The 22,989-nt window shown below is 41.5% G+C and overlaps 1 protein-coding gene across 3 annotated transcripts in view; it reads right to left on the reverse strand.

Moving 5' to 3' along the window:
- LOC140488183 (uncharacterized protein KIAA1958) overlaps positions 1-13,245 on the reverse strand; it is a 114,236-nt gene extending 100,991 nt beyond the window's left edge. Inside the window, exon 1 of one of the 3 annotated variants that reach the window (XM_072588086.1) lies at positions 12,965-13,236. The gene's annotated coding sequence lies outside the window, so the exon portion shown is untranslated. Of the gene's footprint in view, positions 1-12,401; positions 12,479-12,964 lie in introns of those variants that run through there. The other 2 variants (XM_072588077.1, XM_072588068.1) reach the window with 2 other exon arrangements.
- Between the last annotated feature and the right edge of the window lie 9,744 nt (positions 13,246-22,989).

A 22,989-nucleotide genomic window follows, 5' to 3' on the forward strand; every position in this document is an offset into this window, starting at 1 on the left:
TACAACAGCCAGCCACAATGTAATTGCAATTTATAAGTAATAAACACACGATCATAAGACATTGTGCAACAGTTCAGTACTTGTTGCAATAAAACTCACTGTCCACTGATGATGTTCCCTAATGTATTCATCCTCTGACCAGCTGTAGAACTACACATTTATTCTTCAATACAGGAATATCGGAAATAGGAGTAGCAGCTTTTCAGCCCCAGGAGCGCCTGCCATTCAATACAATCACAGCTGATCTGCCCAGGCCTCAATTTTTTTTGTGCCAGTTTAGCAGAGCTTGCAATTGCCTAATATTTCAAAAATTTATCTTCTCAAATACTTAGTGATCTAGCCATCGTAGTGTTTAGGGTAGATATTCATGAGACATTTCAGAGAAGAAATTCCTTTGCATCCCAATTTTAAATTCAGTGCCCCCTTATTCTGTAACTATGTCCCATAGAGATACCCTGACTAGTGGAGACAACTTAACATCTATCTTGTCAAGGCCTTTAAGAATTATGGAGGTTTCAATAAGATCACCCTTCCTCTTCTATATTCTAAAGAATAAAGGCCAACCCTGTTCTTGATAAGTAAACACTTTCAACGCAGGAATCAGCAAAATGAACTTTTCTGAGCTGCCTCCAATGAAAGTACATTATGCAAGTATGTTATGAGGTGACGATGGCCTTGTGGTATTATCACTAGATATTAATTCAGAAACCCCAGTAATGTTCTAGGGTCTCAGGTACAAATCCCGCCATGGCAGATGGTGGAATTTGAATTCAATAAAAATTTGGAATTAAGAATCTAAAGATGACCATGACTCCATTGTCGATTGTTGGAAAAAACCCTCCTGGGTCACTAATGTCCTTTAGGGAGGAAACTGCCTTCTTTACCTAGGCTGGCCTACACGCGACTCCAGATTCACAGCAATGTGGTTGACGTTTAACCTCTGGGCAATTCGTGATGGGCAATAAATGCTGGCCTAGCCAGCGACACCCTCATCCCATGAATGAATATTTTTAAAAAAACTCTTTCTTAAAACATAAGGATTAAAACTGGACCTAGTTCAAGATAAGATCTTATCAATACTTTGGAAAGTTGTAATTAAAATTTCCGATTTTTAAACATTCATTCCTTGGCAATGGAGGCCAAATTTTCATTTGCTGTTTAATTACTTGCTGCATCTGTGTGCTAATTTTTTGTGTTTCATTCCAAGAACACTCACAATCCCTCTTTGCTGCACTTAAAAAAAGTCCCTTTTATTACTTAAATGGAGTCCCTACTATTTAAACAATAATCTGTTTTTTTGATTCTTCCTACCAAAGTGCACCAACACCAAAGTTACATTCAACTCCATCTGCCCAGGAGTTTGCCCATTCATTCAACCTACCTCCCTTTGCAGATTTATTATGGCATTATTGCAACACATTCTCCCATCTATTTTTAGATCAGCAACAAATTTTGATTTATTGAACTCTTTCCCCTCCTCCAAGTCATAAATATTTTTTCTAAATAATTGAGGTCCTAGGACTGATCGTTGCGGCACTCCAATAAGTTCGTCTTTCCAACCCGAAACATACACATTAATCCCAATTCTTTGTTATTGTTATTAATCTTCAATCCATGCTCACACATTACCCTAGTACTGTGAGCTCCACCTTGTGCAATAACATTTTATATGGTACCTTAGTGAACCCTTTCTGGAAATTCAAATACATGATATCTACCAGTTCCTCTTTATCAACTATGCTTATTATGTCTTCGAAGAATGCTAGCAAATTTGTCAAACATGGATTTCCCCTTCAGAAAACGACATTGATTGTGCTAAACATTTCTAATGATATTTTTTCTTTAGTAACAGACTAGAGCATTTGCCCAACAACAGATGCTAGGCTAACTAGCTTAGCTTCCTGCTGTTTATCTCCCTCCCTTCCCTAACAGAAGTGTCAGGTTGACAGTTTTCCAACCTTCTGGAATCCAGTGAACCCTGGGATATTTCAACCAATGTCTCAACTATCACTTCTTTTAAAACCTTTAGTCAAAAGAAGTTGTTTTGACTTGTCCTATTTTTTAAAACCAAAAGACAAAGAAAGTCCCCAAATTTCATGTTTAGCTCTCATCTCCCGCGTTCCCCAAAAATGAAAAACACTTCAATGACAAAATTGAACAGGAAAATTAATGACTGCATAACTTTAGTGCCTGATGAACTAAGACACAGTTGCCAATGCTTATATTTAATGCATAAATAAAATTAATGTTGCTCGATAGTAAAATTTTCTGTACAATCCACATGTTTGGCTGTGCAGAGACATTCATTTGAAAAGGTACCAACCTTAAACTCCTGCCTTCAACAAAACACCAACTAGTTCTTCGATCTGATGTTTCAGAAAATGAACTGTTTATCATAAAAGTGACAGCCACTATTCATTGGTGTTGCACAACTCCTCACCAGTGCTGCGTTTCTTTCAACATTTAGGAACGCAATGAGACAAGATGTCATATGCCAGGTGTCTGGTAACTGGCAGGTGGAAGTGGTATTGAGTTATCAGCAGTTGAAACTGCATAGATACCAGATACAATTTAAACTACTTGGTACACACTGTTTTGCATGGTTGTGTATCATGCCTTGGTTCAGGTTACTCTGCAATCAAGCACTACATCCCTCCACTTAGCTTCCTCATGATACTGCTCACCGTGATCCATGCAGGAAATGAGCAGTTTATAAACCTGCTAATGGTGCTGTTATAATAGTGTAAAAAAAGGATGCAAGTGATTTAATTAGCACTTCATAATTCACCGATGATTTTTTTAAGCTCAAGGTGGCACCAGGGATGTTCAAAACTGCAAGGGTATAATTAGCCATTACATCTCATGGAACACTGCACTTATAGGTCTACAGAAATGCATCACTTGATTTAATTCCATTTAAAATGGGGAATGATAAACATTCCACATTCTGATCTGGTCAAGTTAAAAGTTAGCTCCGTTTCACTGAAGCTTTCTAACTAGCTTGTAACATACTTTAGCACAAAGATATAGGATAGCTTGAATTTACAAACAGCAGCACTTCAGAAACCTCATGAGAATAGAATGTTAACTTTATCCAAACATTTATGCTGCACACAATGCATTCGGTCCTGCAGATTTAATCTACTTGCCTCTACCATAGCAGTTAATAAAGCCAATTATTCTGCAGAATAATAATAAATGGTTGACAATGTATTACAAAACAGTAATTCAATTGAACAGGTTGGACAAAGCCATAAACCGCCCAGCACAGCCCTGTTTATAATGATACAAACAGCACTATCAAATTGCTGTTTAAACTCACTGCCAGTCATTCCTTTTATATACTGTGTGTGTACATACAAAAAGAGACAACAGTGAGTCTACAGAGCTTTTGTGGTTATGTAGAGAGCGCCTCAAGGGCAGTTTGGAGTAATGTTGATGAAAAGCATATAAAGATGATGGCTTTGTGCAGATTGAACATGTTTGTAACAATCTCAAAGTAATAGCAGTCCTTGGTCAGTGGAGTCCAACAGGAAGAAGCTATACATCATGTATTAAAGTTTAGAAAGCAAGTGTTCCTCTTGCAGAAGGCCCTTTCTGGTCTGAAATGACCCTTACCATTGATTGATTTATTGTTACGTGTACCAAGGTACAATGAAAAGCTTTGTTTACGAACAGTACAAACTGTTCATAGTAAGCAAGGATGTACAGATCAAAAAGGTTTAGACAGAGGCATGCAGGTTCCATTGCACAGGGTGTGCACTAGACAAGATCAACATTAGCAAGATCAGTATTATTTGAGGCTACAGAGTCCATTCACCAGTCTCCTCATGGCTGGGAAGAAGGTGTTCCTGAACCCTCTGGTGCATGTGTTAGGGCTTCTCTACCTTCTGTCTGATGGAAGAAGTTGGAGGAGATCATTACCAGGGTGCGACAGGTCTTGGATGATGTTGGCATCAATAAAATTCTCAAGTGTGATTTGTAACCGAGAGAGATTAGTAATAATCTACGGTTCATTAAAGCAAGTTATTCATCAAGGCAACTTAGAACCTTAGATAGAGGCAACATTTTCTGCTTTCCTGAGAAGAGCTAATGTTAAAATGTTGTTATTTGATAATGGCAGCAGGACAGTGATGCAACTGCAGTGGAATGTTCCTTATTTCCCAGATTGAAACTCCTGACTTGTGACAACAATCGCATGTCTATGCCAGCCAAAAACAATCAAATTACACTAATGCACTTGGTCCATAAGTGATATGCTCTGACATTTTAAGCATTCATCCACCACCCTCTCAGGCAGCATGTTCCATATCTACCATCCTATGGGTGAAAATAGTTGGTCTTAGTTCTCCTCTAAACCGCTTTCCCCTCACCTTAAACTTCTATCCTCTGGTCTTAGACACTGCAATGGGGAAAAGCTTCTCATAATCTACTCTGTCTATACCTTCCATAATTTTGTATATCTCAGTCAGATTCCCCTCTACTCTAAGGAAAACAAACCAAATCCATTCAGTCTCTCTGCATAACTAAGACTTTTCATCACATACAATATTGTGTTGAATCTCCTCTGCACTGGAGAGGATGCAATCACATTCTTCCAAAGGTATGGTGACCAGAACTGGGCTAACCAATGTTTTATAAAGTTGAACTGAGACCGTCGTCTTCCTATATTCTGGCTAATGAAGGCAAGCATCCCATAAGCCTTCTTCACCTTATCTGCCTGTGCTGTCACCTTACAGGGATCTATGGACTTGCACACCTAGGTCCCTTAGTTCCTCAATACTCCCTAGGGACATGCATTGTGTATATCCTTCCCTTATTAGAACTCCCAAAGTGTACTACCTCACACTTATCAGCTTGCTCTGCCCAGCAGCCTGAGAACATCCTCCTCACTATCAATAACATCACAAATTTTCATGTCATGTGAAAATCTACAGATTATACCTTTTTTAGATTAGAATCCCTACAATGTGGAAACAGGTCCTTCAGCCCAACCAGTCCACACCGACCCTCCGAAGAGTAACCCACCCAGATCCATTTCCCTCTGATTAATGCACCTAACACTATGGGCAATTTAGCATGGCCAATTCACTTGGCCCGCACATCTTTGGACTATGGGAGGAAACCCACGCAGACACAGAGAGAATGTACAAACTCCACACAGACAGTCGTCCAAGGGTGGAATCGAACCTGGGACCCTGGTGCTATGAGGTAGCAGTGCTAACCAGTAAGCCACTGTGCTGCCTCTATTTACATCCAAGTCATTAGCATACATAACAAACAGCAACAGTCCCAACACCAATTCCTGTGACACTGGTCACAGGCTTCTAATCGTAAGAACAACCCTCCACGTTGACCCAGTGCCTCCTGTTTACATGCCAACTTTGGACCCAGTTTGCTAAATGACCTTGGATTCCATAGGCTCTTATCTTTTGAACCAGCCTATGTGGGATTCGTTCTTACTGAAGTCTATTCCGAGCCTCATCAACATAGTTAGCCTTTTTTTTTAAAAAAATCAATTCAACTGAGGCAGCCGGATGGCCCAGTGGTTAGCACTACAGCCTCACAGCGATAGGAACCCAGGTTTAATTCCACCTTCAGGCAATTTGCTGTCTGGAGTTGCATGTTCTCCATATATCTACATGGGTTGCCTTCCACAGTATAAAAATGTGCAGGTTAGATGAATTGCCTACCTAAATTGCCCATAGTGTCCAGGAATGTGCAGTTTAGGTGGATTAGCCACAGGAAATGCAGGGTTACATGGACAGGTTAGGGGGAGAGTCTGGGTTGGAATGCTCTTTGGAGCGTCGGTGTGCACTCGCTTGGCTGACTGGCCTGCTTCCACACTGTACAGATTCTATTCTATTCAATTAGTCAGATAGGATCTCCCTCGAACAAATCATTGCTGATTATCGCTGGTCAATCCCTGCCTTTCCAAGTGTCAATTAATCCCATCCTTCAAATTTTTTTCCAATAATTTCCCAGTCATGAACACATACTAACTGCTCTGTAATAACCTGGCCTATCCCTGCTGCCCTTTCTAAACAAAAGAACCACATTCACTATCCTCCAGTTATATGTTTGTTCACTGTAGCCAGAGATTTCTGCAATCTTAACCATTGCCTCCCATAACAGTGAGGGATACATCTTGTCAGGCCCTGGGGATTTATGCACATTTAGATTGCTCCTTTGAAACTAACTCAATGACAAATCTTTGGCTGCCCACCCTAATACCTTCTTGCAGAGATCATTGGATAAGGTTCCAATGAAGTGTATTGTGTGCCTCACAACATAAATGGCATCGAAAGAGACAAATAAAAATAGAATACTATGAATACTGGAGATCTTAAATAAAGAGAGTAATGTGTCCAATATAATTCTTCTTCCAAACTGAAGTTTTACCTGACAACGTAGAACAATGCTCCAAGAACGTTCTGCGCACCAATAGTAGGATAAATCCATCCTGGCCAACTACCGTCATCTCAGACTACTCTCCCTTAAAGCAATGGGAGGGATTGTTGACACCATTATCAAGCAGCAAGTGCAAAGGAATAACCTACTCACTAACATTCAGTTTGGTTTCTGATAGGGCCACTTGCCTTGTGACGTGGTTATAGTCTTGTTTCAAACCTGGACAAAAATAAGCTGCACTCCACAGATGAGATGAGAATGACTGCCCTTAACATCAAGGCTGCATTTGAGTGAGCGTGGCATTAAAAAAAGTCAATGAAATTAGGGAAATCCCTCCACTGATTGGAGTCAAACCTAGCACAAAGGAGAATGATTATAGTTGTTAAAGGTCAAACATCTCAGCCCCATGATATCTCTATAAGAATTCCTGAGGGAAGTGTCCAAGACCCAATTACCTTCAACTGCTTCAAAGAACATCCTTCCATCATATGTTCACTCATGACTGCACAATGCTCAACACCAAACAACACCTCAGATACTGAAGCATACACAGCAAGACCTGTATAATATCTAGGTTTGTGCTGACATATGGCATGTCATGTCACACAAGTGCCAATGACCATCGCCAACAAGAGCATCATTGCCCTCTGATGTTCAATGGCACTTGTATAAAAATGCAGCTTCTGATTTTGAAAAGCAGGGCTCAAGACACGAAAGAATCCCACATACAGATCTGCTTTGCAGTCTTCTACCTGCTGTGGATGTTTTGGAAATTAGGAAACATCTTTTTAATCAGTTTCTTTTCATCAATACAACCTCAAACAAAAGCAGCATGTGACATGATCACAATGGTTTCTTTCTACACTGTAGATTTTCTCAGGTGCGCAAAGTCACTTTAAAGTTTCAAATCTTGGTTCCAGGTATCAGTACAATTGGCGAGCAAGGAATAGTGTGGAATATTTGGAAGATGAATGATCTCAGAGCTGTGGAAACCGAAAACTGCGCATGAGCACAGAACAGCAGAAGTAACGCAAGGGACAACAACCATTTGAGTGATAAAATAAGCAGGTTTGTTTTCATGATGAGCAAAATTTTATATTGTGCTATTGCAAAAACTATGCTTACTTAAGAGAGCTCATAAAGTAAACAAGATTCCTCGAGATATATTTACCAACGAACATGGTCCAATGGGTCCATGCAAATTATGTTTTTACTATTCAAGGTATCAACTGCAAAGGACACAGTACATAAGATTCGGATTCAGATTCTTCCTGGAACAGCTGCCATCAAGCAGAGTGAATTTACTTAGAATTTTTCATTTCCAATAGCAACAGAGCTATAATTGAAGATATATTAAAATTATAGCTAATTTGTCACTCTGTACAAACTAAGTCAGCAGACAGCTGTTATAATGCAATGAAGTGGAGGTGGAGGGTATGGTGGTTGTTGGATGGTATTAATGGCATAAACGATTAAGTCATTTCTAGCTTGAATTCTTCAATGAGAATGCTATACCGTACTCAATATTCTGGTCCCTCCCAAACACACAGGAGCAGACACTATCGATGACCATCAATCTAGGTTCTCACTTCTATAGTTCCCTTTCTGTTAAAGGCCCCTTACAAGTAAGCTCTTCAACCAAGCTATCACCTGTCCTTATATGTCCCAAAATGACACTGTGCCAGATCTTATGATTAAAAATTGACAGACAGGACTGCCTCATGGATCACTAAATTTATCAATGATTTGTATTTATATAGCACTTTTAAATGTAGTAAAACATGCCCTGGCACTTCACACAAGCATTAGTTTTGACAAGATTTAACACCAAGACACAAAGGGACATATTAGGACAAGTGATTGACAGCTTGGTCAAACAGCTACGTTACAAAGGGGCCTTTCATAGAAAGGGATCTCCAGAATGTAGGATCTAGACTGATAGTCATCAACAGTGGACATAAAGTCAGGAAATATGCAAGAACTCAAAATTGGAACAGCAATGAGTTCTTGGAGAGTTTACTTGCTGTTGCAGAGACTAGGAGAAAGTGGTGAGGCCTGGAAGGACACAAAGGATGAGAGTTTTAAAATGATGGCATTGCTGAACTAGGAGCCAATACATGTCAGTAAGCAAAAAAAACTTTGTGCAAGTTAAGATCAGCATATAGAAGTTTTAGATGACCTTAAGCTTGTGAAGGGTGGAAGATGAAACCCAGTCAGGATATCATTGGAAGAGCCCATTATCAAATGTATAGTTGAACTGCAAATCTGAGTCTCCAGCCTGCATGCATGCTATGAGCTTATCTCATTTAGGGCTGTAGGTGGTCTGAAAACCACAGTTGCAGAGAAGGAGACGCCAGCCAGATTTACTCCCATGGCCATTTTCCATAACAGGATAGGACTTAGCCTTTCTCCTACCACATTCAATTAGCTCACTGACACTCAATACAATCACTCATTTTGAGATGGTACCTGTGGCTGTATATTTGACGTACACCATTGCAATGTTCACATTGAAAATTGATTGGGTGGCAATTAGCAGCTGATTGTCATAAAATGCATTAAAACAAAACATGCTGAACAAAACATGCACTCTGTTTTTGAGATCATACAAACACAGAGCTCAGCTTTGTTCAGCATCTCAATTCAATTTGAAATAATGCACATTCAAGATTAATACCTGCCCAATGTACACAGTTCAACACCTCCTTTGCTAAAGTGACAAAAAAATTAAACACAAGCATCTGACAAATTTGGCCAGACTAAGCTAAATGTTATCATTGGTATTGGCCATCAGAAAGGTTGGTTTAAAATGCAGACACATTCAAAATAATATTTGCCAGACTGGAATAGTTTTTTTAAAATTTACTCTCTCACTTTGTAGAAACATCTGATCAAAACCTAACAACCAAGGATTTGCAAATTATAAAATTTCCACTGCTGAAATCCTCATGTAAGCCATTTAATAGACTTTTTACAAGTTGCTACTGTATCACTGACTTGGCTTGCTTTTGAAAACCCCTGATTTTGAACTGTCTAAAAGACAGACTGAACCTTCCAACAATTCTCATAATTAATAGCATAATACTACCAGCCAAATGGAAAGACATACCAATGGCAATCAAACTCATAGGCAGTGAAGCCATATTAAAAAGGCAGCAAGCCAGGGTTGGAGGACTTGAACTATGGGGAAGAGGCTGAACAGGCTGGGGCTGTTTTCCTTGGAGCGTCGGAGGCTGAGGGGTGACCTTATAGAGGTTTACAAAATTATGAGGGGCATGGATAGGATGAATAGACTAAGTCTTTTCCCTGGGGTTAGGGAGTCCAGAACTAGAGGGCATAGGTTTAGGGTAAAAGGGACTTAAGGGGCAACTTTTTCACGCAGACGGTGGTACGTATATGGAATGAGCTGCCAGAGGAAATGGTGGAGGCTGGTACAATTACAACATTTAAGAGGCATTTGGATGGATATATGAATAGGAAGGGTTTGGAGGGATATGGGCCTGGTGCTGGCAGGTGGGACTAGATTGGGTTGGGATATCAGGTCGGGTTGGACCGAAGGGTCTGTTTCCATGTTGTACATCTCTATGACTCTAAATAACAATTTACAGTCCAATGAAACTGTAAAGAGATACATATCAACAGATTTCCTATCTGTTATCAGACTTTGACACAAAAATAGAGGCCATCATAATATTACTGAACTACATCATTAAATCATTAATGTTTCAGGAGGGTGCATAATAGCTCAACAAATTTGTAGCTTGCGTTGTATCATACAACTTAATGTATGCTTTCACGTAGATTGTTCACTCAGGGTACTTTTGTTAAAAAAGCGTACTTGCATTATACTTGAAGGAAGACCACAACTATTCATGGTTCGGCAATCAATCAGCATTATCAATAAACAATTAAAGATTATGCTCTTGGTCAGTTTTATTGAAGATTCTGATCCTGCAAAGGGCTTGGACAAAATGTAGTGGACATCAAACAGCATTTGGGTGGTTACTGGAAATGAATAGGCAAAGTTCAACAAATTCTACAGATAACCACTGGGAGAGGCAAAAACAGTAGGCATTTGAAAAGTTTTTTTTAAATCTTGCAACACAGAATTGAGATTTTTTGAAAAGAAAAGATGAGACCAATCAATTTCTTATGCACAACACACAAAGGCACAAATTCATTTCAGACTTGAATTAATCAGAATTCTCTCTTCGTTTATTTTTCATAGATAAGAAACCTTCTACAATCAAATTTTAAAAATGTATTAATTTGCATTCCTACATTCCAACATCAGTTGCATACTGACCAAAGTGATGATCAACCCATGGTATTTACAGCATTCAGATTAATTCCAGTCAAACATTGCAACCATCATTCTTTTACATGCAAGTAGCCATTTACCTTATCATAAAAAATTAATTTGGAGGCAAGAGAAAATTAGTTAAATAGATTGTGATTTTGTTAATATAAACACCGCATTTAAAACTAGCCAGATCAAGGAATGAAAGCAAACAAAAAGCAAGCAAATTCACGCAGATTGAAGTCTTCTGTCATATATGCATATGCAGCTGGAATTTAGATTCACTCAGTGCAAATACATAATTATTCATAAGACCTGTGTGCAGATAGTGAACAGTGAATCCATATCCATATGCAGTGTGTATGTACATACAAACATTTATACACACAAACCACTCCATGCCTTCTTATTATTTCAACTTCTCTGATCTTATAAACATCAGCATTTATATTTTACTGTTAGGGTAAACAGATTATACACCTTCACATATTAGTTTATATGCTCCAACTGTCATACGTATATTGTATCAGTGTTGATCCTAGTGCATGCGTATAGCATTTGTAGGTGCTTATGTAGGTATGTATATATATGTATACACAAATCTCTCTCAGCTCTTATTATGTGAGCATATAGAACATATGCAACTACATAGAAAGAGTATGCATGTTGCATTGTCTATCAGTCTCTCTCTGCTCCTCCTACTCTTTGGGAAAATATAGAGTGTGAGTATATAGAGACAGCCCATTTATTATTAGATTAGATTAGATTACTTACAGTGTGGAAACAGGCCCTTCGGCCCAACAAGTCCACACCGCCCCGCCGAAGCGTAACCCACCCATACCCCTACATCTACATTTACCCCTTACCTAACACTATGGGCAATTTAGCATGGCCAATTCACCTGGCCATGGACTGTGGGAGGAAACCAGAGCACCCGGAGGAAACCCACGCAGACACAGGGAGAACGTGCAAACTCCACACAGTCAGTCGCCTGAGGCGGGAATTGAACCCGGGTCTCAGGCGCTGTGAGGCAGCAGTGCTAACCACTGTGCCACCGTGCCGCCCACGGTCTATTAATGTCTCTCTGCCCTTCCTATTGTATAGCTACCTACAGAGTGGATTATATAGAGACAGTCCACGTATTATATATTGTCTATCACCCTCTCTCTGCTTCTCCTATGGTATAGCTACCTACAAGAGTGGATTATATAGAGAGACAGTCCATGTATTATATATTGTCTATCAGTCTCTCTCTGCTCCCCCTATGGTATAGCAACCTACAAGAGTGGATTATATAGACAGTCCATGTATTATATATTGTCGATCACCCTCTCTCTGCTCCTCCTATGGTATAGCAACCTACAAGAGTGGATTATATAGACAGTCCATGTATTATATATTGTCGATCACCCTCTCTCTGCTCCTCCTATGGTATAGCAACCTACAAGAGTGGATTATATAGACAGTCCATGTATTATATATTGTCGATCACCCTCTCTCTGCTCCTCCTATGGTATAGCTACCTACAAGAGTGCATTATATAGACAGTCCATGTATTATATATTGTCTATCACTCTCTCTCCGCTCCTCCTATTGTATACCTACCTACAAAGTGGATTATATAGAGAGACAGTCCATGTATTATATATTGTCTATCAGTCTCTCTCTGCTCCTCCTATTGTATACCTACCTACAGAGTGGATTATATAGAGAGACAGTCCATGTATTATATATTGTCTATCAGTCTCTCTCTGCTCCTCCTATTGTATACCTACCTACAGAGTGGATTATATAGACAGTCCATGTATTATATATTGTCTATCAGTCTCTCTCTGCTCCTCCTATTGTATACCTACCTACAGAGTGGATTATATAGACAGTCCATGTATTATATATTGTCTATCAGTCTCTCTCTGCTCCTCCTATTGTATACCTACCTACAGAGTGGATTATATAGAGAGACAGTCCATGTATTATATATTGTCTATCAGTCTCTCTCTGCTCCTCCTATTGTGTGACCGCTCTCCCATTGCTCGGTCGGGACTGCGCAGACTCGGAGCCACTCGCTGCCCCGATCGAGACTGAATAGAAAACGGGAGACACAAAGAAAACAAAATATAAGAGATCATCTCGAGCAGCGAGGATGCACGGCCCGGGGCCCGGGGCCCATTCCCCAGAGCTGGGAGAGAAAGACAAGGCGAGCCTACCGGCCTCTGGCAGTGCTACTGTGCAGCCAGCGGCTCACAGACTCACCTGCACCTCGGCCTCCATAGGAACAGCACCGGCACTGCTCTCACTCCGTCTCCTGGTGCCTGTGGGGAGCATCGAGTGAGCCTCGCCCGGTGTGGATCCCGAATAGGAGCGCAGGCCTCCCGGCGGCCCTACCAGCGCCGCCACTGCGTTTTGTTTTCTCAGAAGGGCGGAACGGAATACGGAGCCCGGCAGTTCACACGGAGCGTTCGTACCAACACCGGAAACAAGCTACTGCGGCAGCCGGAAGTGCAACAATACACGGCTCCCCCAACTCGTAATCTTCACCCTTGTGCGTCCGCACTGTCTACCTAGCCCACACAACGCATGCGCGCATTCACCTTGAAGCTCCTCCCATCCATTGCAACAATTCATTGTCAAAGAAAACCTCGAGCTATCTCCAGCAACGTTCGCCCTCTCCCGGGAGGAGCAGTACTTTCTGTTCATAAGCTACATAATATATTAAAATAAGGAGGCATATTTGCTTTAGCAATAAGCCTGGAAGAACCTAGTTCTTTTATCGTGTGATTTGATGAGTTTGGTTTCAAGGCATATTGGTTCAGGTGAAGGCAAGGTTTAAACTTCAAATGTAACACTTTTTATTGTACATGAAAACTAAATACTGCTATACATGATAATTGTGTTGTGTATCAGTCTGTTCCTGTCTATATATAGAGTCCAGTTATATAGGAACATTCAATACTGACATTCAGTCCAAGTTCCAACCAAATAGCTACGTTACATAAATACTATCTATTCACGTGAGGAATCAATAAATTAATCTGGGTGGCTCCACCCATAATGTACTATTTATGCTCAGTGATGTGCAGCTTCTTTGGCATCATCACAGGGTTGCTCCAGGTCCTAAATGCCTCACACAACAACAGAATCAAATAGAGTCATAGAGATGTGCAGCACAGAAACAGAACCTTTGGTCCAACTCCTGCATACCGACCAGTAATCTAGTCCCATTTGCCAGCATTTGGTCCCTATCCCTCTGAACCCATTTTTACTCACACACCTGTTCAGATGCCTTTTAAATGCTGTAATTGTACCAGCCTCCACCACTTCCTCTGTCAGCTCATTCCATACATGCACTACTGTCTGCATGAAAAGGTGGCCCCTTAGGTCCCTTTTAAATCTCTCCCTTCTCACCTTAAAGCTATGCCAACTAATTTTGGACTCCCCTACCCTGGGGAAAAATCATTGTCTATTCACCATCTCCATGCCCCTCATAATTTCATAAACCTCTATAAGGTCAGCCCTCAGCCTTTGATGCTTTAGGGAAACTAGCCCCAGCCTATTCAGCTTCTCCTATAGCTCAAATCTCCAAACCTGGCAACATTTTTGACAATCTTTTCTGAACGCTTTCAAGTTTAACAATATCTTTCCTGTAGCAGGGAGACGAGAAGTGAACACAGTATTCCAATGTGGCCTACCAATGTCCTGTACAGCCACTACATGACCTCTAAACTCCTACACTTAATGCACTGACCAATAAATGCAAGCGTATCAAACACCTTCTTCACTATCCTGTCTACCCACGACTCCACTTTTGTGGAATTATGAACCTGCACTCAAAGCTCCCTTTATTCGGCAACACTCACCAGGACCTTACCATTAAGTGTATAAGTCCTCCCTTGATTTGCCCTCCCAAGCACTTCACATTTATCTAGATTAAACTCCATCTGCCACTCCTCGGTCCATTTGTTCAAGAACCCAGTGTACTCTGGGGAAACCATCCTCGCTGTCCACTACATCACCAATTTTGTTGTCATCTGCAAATTTACTAAGTATATTTTCACTTGAAAATAAAACCTGAAAAATGCCCCTCTTATTGAAGAGCTCAATTATTGAACAAATATACAAAATGAATATGTGAACTTTACTCAAGTAAGTGCAAAATGCTGCAAATGCCAGAAATCAGAAATAAAAACAAAAAGTCTAGAAGCACCAATGAAGATAGAAACAGATGTGTCCAATGACTTTTCCAAAGAGTATTTGGACTTGAAACTTGCTTTTTCCTTCAGAAATGCTTTCAGACTTGCTATGTTTCTCCACCATTTTCTGCGTTTTTGAACTTCACTATCACTCTCAGTATCCACTATGCCTCATTGGCTCTTAGAGCACAGAATTTGGCGCATCATGTCTGCGCCAGTCAACAAAGATCTGATGACACACAAATTGTATCTAAGCAAAACTAGCCTTTCCTCCACTTAGAACTTTTATTCCCTGCCCATCCTCATTCTTTTCCATAATTATATTGAAGCTGACTAATGGTCACTATCTCCAAAATACTCCCCTACTCATATGCCTTCCATCTGCACAAACTCACTTACAAATGCTAAGTCTAGGACTGCCTCTTCCCTTGTTGGGCTTCCTACATACTGACTGAAAAAGGTCTCCTTGATACAATTCAGAATTTTGCTCCTTCCACACTTGACACTAAAATTATCCCAATTAATATTTGGCTTTTTTTTAGACTTCTCCAAAATTTGTTGTGGTTCTGTTCGCCGAGCTGGGAATTTGTCTTGCAAACGTTTCGTCCCCTGTCTAGGTGGTCCTGTGAAGGCTCCCAAGCACTGAGGATGTCACCTAGACAGTGGACGAAACGTTTGCAAGACAAATTCCCAGCTCGGCGAACAGAACCACAACAACGAGTACCCGAGCTACAAATCTTCTACCAAACTTCTCCAAAATTTGATTACAAATTTGGTCCTCCCTATCTTCCTAACTGCTTCCTAACAGCTCAGAGGATACACTCAACAGATTGCTTGCCCCTTTTGTGTTTTTGAGCTATTGCAACTACTCCCCCATTCCCCTTTCTATCTTGTCTGAATACACTTATGATCCCTGCCATTTTTGTTATCTTTCAATCGTAGCTAAGCTATTGTAGTTCAATGTGCCTATCCGTGCCCTCAAATCCTTTGTGTTATTCCTCAGGCTTCTTGCATTAAAATATGTTCCAATTAGCCTCACTAAACTTTCTTTTTTTTAACCTAGCCTATATTTCCTCTGCTTTCCAAACTCACTTACTAACATTTTAACTTTTAATTTCATCTCAGCTTCTCTCTCCTCGGAAATACTTAACAGAATCCTGTCCCTCGGTTAAACTAGTTTAAATCCATTCAACGTTATTAGCGTTTTAGTCCTGTTCCTGTTCAGATGTAACCCATCCAACTTGTTCAGGTGACACTTGACCCAAGCACTATAAGGTCCTAGAGATAATCCATTCCTAATCTACATTACCACTTCTCTCATTCCGCTTTTCAATTTCTTACCTAACTCCCTAAGGAGTTTACAGGACCTTATTTCTCTTTCTCTCTTTGTCATTAGTCACTTCAGAAACCCTACAGCCATGGCATGCTTACCCTTAGCACTCTAGAGTTTTGCCTACAGCCCCAGAAGCACCTGATCTCATTATTGCCCATCCAGGGATCTTCCCCACAGCCCCACAAAGAGCAGCTGAACCACCCAATTGCTTGGACTGCCTTCCACAAATGAACTGTCACTAATAGTTTGAGAGTGAGATGCACTCAGGGGATTCCCTCGCCACATGCCTGATTCCTCTTCTTCTACCTGGCGGACTACCTTTCCGTCTCTGCCTGCTTCCTAAAACTACAGCATGACCATACCCTGAAGTGTGCTTCCCACAAACTTCTCAGCCTCGCGAATGTAGGGTGCCTCGCTGCCACTCAAGCTTCAAATCCCAGAGCTTGAGTCGCTCTGATCGGAGGTCTCTCGTGCACACAAGGTAAGGCAGAACATCAGGAGTGTCTCGGGTTTCACACATTGAGAAGACTATGCAAATCATAGGCCTGAGTTCCCCAGACATTTTTTAGAATAGAATCATAGAATCCCTACAGTGTGGAAACAGGTAATTTATCCCAACAAGTCCACACTGATCCTCCGAAGAGTTTCCCACCCAGACCCATTCCCCTATCCTATCACTTTATATTTCCCCTGACTAATGCAATAGAATATGCACTCATGTTTTTATTCTATCCTAATACCTACATAAGTGTAAACTAGAAAAATCTTATTCTTGTTTAGGTTAAATAACCAGAACCCCTTCGCTGTGTCAAACAAATTAATTTTCATGGCTGCAGTGCTCATTGGTGAAAGGTTTTAAATTCTGAACAAGATTTTAAATTCTGAATGTTGCAGAATCTTTTGTACTATTTCTTTCCCCCTTACTTTTAATCCAAAAGTGAATCCTTATCTTCTGGAATGATGGAATGCTGATGCAGTTGGAAAGTCACAAGCGAAGGAAAGAAACCAAAATATTGAGAAGCTGAGGAGTAAGCTTAATTGGATTTATTCTTTCACAGTTGTCGCAAACTGCTGTTAATTGTGTCATTCACACATATATTATATACTTATTTCCAAAAATGTCAAGTTATTATGTTTTTAATTCATTCACAGGATGAGGGCATCACCAGCTAGGCCAGCATTTATTGCCCATTTCTAATTACCCAGAGGGCAGGTAAGACTCAAATCACATTGCCGGGGATCTGGAGTCACATATAGGCCAGACCATGTAAGGAGAACAATTTCCTTCCCTGAAGAACATTAGTGAACCAGATGGGTTTTTACTGACAATCAACAATGGATTCAAGGCCATCAGTAGACTCTAAATCCCAGAATTTTGTTGATTTCACATTCCACCATTTGCAAAGGCAAGATTCAAACACATATCTCCAGAGCGTCATGTGGGTCTCTAGGTTAACAGTTCAGTGATAATACCACTAGGTCATCACCTCCTTACCACTGTTGCCATTGGAATGATTTATGTACCAGAAGAAGCCCATTCAGCCCACAGGGTCCATGCCACAACTCAATGGTTTGATACAACTGAAGAGGAAAGCAGGAATCATGTCTCACAAACTTGATTGAGTTTTTTGAAGAAGTAACAAAGAAGATTGGTGAGGGCAGAGCAGTAGATGTGATCTATATGGACTTCAGTAAGGCGTTCAACAAGGTTCCCCATGGGAGACTGATTCGCAAGGTTAGATCTCATGGAATACAGGGAGAACTAGCCATTTGGATACAGAACTGGCTCAAAGGTAGAAGACAGAGTGTGGTCGTGGAGGGTTTTTTTCAGATTGGAGTGCCACAAGGATCGGTGCTGGGTCCTCTACTTTTTGTCATTTACATAAACGATTTGGATGCGAGCATAAGATGTACAGTTAGTAGGTTTACAGATGACACCAAAATTGGAGGTGTAGTGGACAGCAAAGAGGGTTACCTCAGATTACAACAGGATCTGGACCAGATGGGCCAATGGGCTGAGAAGTGGCAGATGGAGTTTAATTCAGATAAATGCAAGGTGCTGCATTTTGGGAAAACAAATCTTAGCAGGACTTATACACTTAATGGTGGGCTCCTAGGGAGTGTTGGATTAGTGGTGCTGGAAGAGCACAGCAGTTCAGGCAGCATCCAACGAGCAGCGAAATCAACGTTTCGGGCAAAAGCCCTTCATCAGGAATAAAGGCAGTGAGCCTGAAGCATGGAGAGATAAGCTAGAGGAGGGTGGGGGTGGGGAGAGAGTAGCATAGAGTACAATGGGTGAGTGGGGGAGGAGATGAAGGTGATAGGTCAAGGAGGAGAGGGTGGAGTGGATAGGTGGAAAAGAAGATAGGCAGGTCGGACAAGTCAAGGAGACAGTGACTGAGCTGGAAGTTTGAAACTAGGATGAGGTGGGGGAAGGGGAAATGAGGAAGCTGTTGAAGTCCACATTGATGCCCTGGGGTTGAAGTGTTCCGAGGCGGAAGATGAGGCGTTCTTCCTCCAGGCGTCTGGTGGTGAGGGAGCGGCGGTGAAGGAGGCCCAGGACCTCCATGTCCTCGGCAGAGTGGGAGGGGGAGTTGAAATGTTGGGCCACGGGGCGGTTTGGTTGATTGGTGCGGGTGTCTCGGAGATGTTCCCTAAAGCGCTCTGCTAGGAGGCGCCCAGTCTCCCCAATGTAGAGGAGACCACATCGGGAGCAACGGATACAATAAATGATATTGGTGGATGTGCAGGTGAAACTTTGATGGATGTGGAAGGCTCCTTTAGGGCCTTGGATAGAGGTGAGGGAGGAGGTGTGGGCACAGGTTTTACAGTTCCTGCGATGGCAGGGGAAAGTGCCAGAATGGGAGGGTGGGTCGTAGGGGGGTGTGGACCTGACCAGGTAGTCACGGAGGGAACGGTCTTTGCGGAAGGCAGAAAGGGGTGGGGAGGGAAATATATCCCTGGTGGTGGGGTCTTTTTGGAGGTGGCGGAAATGTCGGTGGATGATTTGGTTTATGCAAAGGTTTGTAGGGTGGAAGGTGAGCACCAGGGGCGTTCTGTCCTTGTTACGGTTGGAGGGGTGGGATCTGAGGGCGGAGGTGCGGGATGTGGACGAGATGCGTTGAAGGGCATCTTTAACCACATGGGAAGGGAAACTGCGGTCTCTAAAGAAGGAGGCCATCTGGTGTGTCCTATGGTGGAACTGGTCCTCCTGGGAGCAGATACGGCGGAGGCGGAGAAATTGGGAATACGGGATGGCATTTTTGCAAGAGATAGGGTGGGAAGAGGTGTAATCCAGGTAGCTATGGGAGTCGGTGGGTTTGTAAAAAATGTCAGTGTCAAGTCGGTCGTCCTCGCTCCCATTCCTGGACCTCTCCATCTCCATTAGTGACGACCGACTTGACACTGACATTGCTTTCCTTTATTGGTCAGAGTATTGAGTATAGGAGTTGGGAGGTCATGTTGTGGCTGTCCAGGACATTGGTTAGGCCACTGTTGGAATATTGCATGCAATTTTGGTCTCCTTCCTATCGGAAAGATGTTGTGAAACTTAAAAGAGTTCAGAAAAAACTTACAAGGATGTTGCCAGGGTTGGAGGATTTGAGCTTTTGGGAGAGGCTGAACAGACTGGGGCTGTTTTCCCTAGAGCGTCGGAGGCTGAGGAGTGATCTTATAGAGGTTTACAAAATTATGAGGGCATAGATAGGATAAATAGGCAAAGTCTTTTCCCTGGGGTCGGGGTGTCCAGAACTAGAGGGCATAGGTTTAGGGTGAGGGGAAAGATATAAAAGAGACCTAAGTGGCAACGTTTTCATGCAGAGGGTGGTATGCGTATGGAATGAGCTGCTAGAGGAAGTGGTGGAGGCTGGCACAATTGCAACATTTAAGAGGCATTTGGATGGGTATATGAATAGGAAGGGTTTGGAGGGATATGGGCAGGGTGCTGGCAGGTGGGACTAGATTGGGTTGGGATATCTGGTTGGCATGGACAGGTTGGACCGACGGGCCTGTTTCCATGCTGTACATCTCTATGGCTCTATATGGAGAAAATGAGTGAGGTACTGTTTAGGCAGACTACCATGACTTTCTTCCCACTGATTGCTACAGATACCTTGACTATGTCCTCACACCTTACTTTTTATAAGGATCTCTCCTGTTTTCCCAAATCTTCATCTCCAATATATTCCAATTATGCAATCTTTCACACCAATGATGCAAAATACCTTCCTTTTCCCTCAACTAAGTTTTGCACTACCACTCCTATCCCCTACTCCCTTTGACTCAATCATGTCCAACCAATTTTCCACACATCAGCTCTCAATCCATTTCTTTCTAAGAACTGTGACAGAGCTCCCCACGTCCTCACTTTCCATCCCATCATCCTGCTCATTCCAAGGATCACCCTCGACCATTCCCTGCACCTCCAGAATACTGCCACTACTAAAACATGTCCTTTCCCTGTAAACATTCCAGAGGGATCATTCCCTCTGTGACACCTTGGTCCACTACTCAATCACCCCCAATACCTCATCTCCTTCCTATACAACCGCAGGAATTGTGACTTCTGCTTTTTACCTCCTGTCTCTCTGTTCAGTGTCCAAGGTCCTAAACACTTCTTTCAGATGAGATCGCAATTCACTTGCATTTCTTTCAATTTCCTATTCTCTGGGCTAGATTTGTTTGAGATAAAGTTAACAAAGGGGGTACGAGCGGATGTAATGCTTTCCAGAAGGTATTCAATAAAGTGCCACATAAAAAAGCTGTTGTATAGTAGTCCAGCTCTCAGTATTGGGATTAATGTATTAGCATTGATTGGTTAACACACAAGAATATGACAGGATTAATGGGTCTCTTTTCAGGTTGGAAAGATGTAACTGGTGGAATGCTATAAGGATCAGCCCAAGTGCATCAATTATTTATAATCTATATTAGTGACTTGAAGGAGCGGGTAAAGTGTAATGTATATAAAATTTGCTAGTGGTACAAAAATAGGCAGGTGGGCATGTGATGATGAGGATATAAGGAATTTACAGGGCGATGTAGATCAGTTGGCAAAAATATGGCAGATGATGTTACATCTCAAGGAAGACCAGAAGGCCAAAGTGTTTAAAACAGTAGCAGCTTTATAAAGTAGGTGATCACTCTGCAGGAACACTGAGATTGCACCTTTTTGAAGTTGCCCTCCATTTAAATTCCACTAAGCTGCTTCTTGCCCAAAATGGCTGATGTCACATGATCAGATTCAAAGCGACCGTCCTCCACACTCAGCAAATTCACAGCTGATGGAGTTTAATGTCGCAAAGTGCGAGGTCAGGCACATTGGTGGGAAGAATCAAAATCAAACTAATATTTAAATGAAGGGCAACTTCAAAAAGGTGCAACGCAAAGAGATCTGTGTTCTTGTGCATGAAATAGTTAGCATGCAAATGCAGTAGGTCATAGAGGCATCAAACACAGAAACAAACGCTTTGGTCCAACTCGTTCCTGATGGTAAAGTTCATTAAACTAAACCAGTTTCACTTTCCTGCATTTGGCCCATATTGCTTGAAACCTTCCCTATCCATGTACCTGTCCAAATGTCTTCTAAATGTTGTATCCGTACCTGCATCTACCACCTCCTCCGGCAATTAAGAAGTCAAATTGAATTTTAGCCTTTATTCCAATGGGTTGGAGTTTGAAAATAGGGAAGCTGTGTTCCAATTGCACAGGGTAATGGTGAGGCCACACCTCGAGCACTGCGCATAGTTTTGGTCCCCATATTTAAGAAAAGATGTACCGAAACTGGAGTCAGTTTGAAAGACATTTACTGCGTTAATTCCTGAGATGAAGGGGTTGACTTATCAAGAATGGCTGAACAGGTTACACCTTTATGCACTAGAATTTAGAAGAGTAAGGGGTGATTTACTGAAACAAATAAAGATTCTAAGAATTGTGACAGTGGGGGTACCTCAAATTTGGGGATATAGTTACAGAATAAAGGGACACTCATTTAAAACTGAAATGAAAAGCAATGTTTTCTCTCACAGAGTAGTCAACATCTGGAATTCTCTACCACATAGAGCTGTGAGGCTACATACTTCAAAGAGGTAAATACATATTGGAATATTGAGTTGAGGGCTATGCTGAGCTGGCATGAAAGAAAAATTGAGGCCGGGGCAGATCAGCTATCATCTAATTAATGACAGGGCTAGTTTGATTGGCTGAATAGCCTACTCCTGCTCCTATTTCATATGTAATAAATAATTTTAATAGAGGTTTTCAGAATTTTGTTTTGAGTATATAAGCAAAAATGATTCCTCATGGGGAAGGGCAATAACAAAGGGACACAAGGTAATTGACAAGAAAAAGCAGGAGACAATTTGTAGAAAAATCAAAGTCACTTATTTATGATCTGGAATGTGCTGCCAAAAAGGCTGGTGAAAATAGGTTTATTGAGAACTGACAGAAGGGAAACAGATGTATCTTTGCTGAGGAAGGATTGCAGGGTTAGATAGTCTAATTGGATAGTATATTCAAAGAGGTGAGACAGAGGTGGTGGAACAAATGACCTGCTTCTGAATGATATCATTCTCTGATTCTAGTCACTTGGTCAATGACAGCAAATCCATGGAGCTGTGTTGTAGCAAACATGTTAACAGTTTCAGGTGTAAAGTGAAGTCAAGTGAAAAAACTCGGTGTTTTCTTTTAACAGCTCATCATCCACAATTAGAAGCTTGCATTGATAATGTCTTGCAAGGAAATAAAGTTTTAGGTAG

The sequence above is a fragment of the Chiloscyllium punctatum genome, chromosome 2, assembly GCF_047496795.1.
Source record: "Chiloscyllium punctatum isolate Juve2018m chromosome 2, sChiPun1.3, whole genome shotgun sequence".
Classification (NCBI taxonomy): Eukaryota; Metazoa; Chordata; class Chondrichthyes; order Orectolobiformes; family Hemiscylliidae; genus Chiloscyllium; species Chiloscyllium punctatum.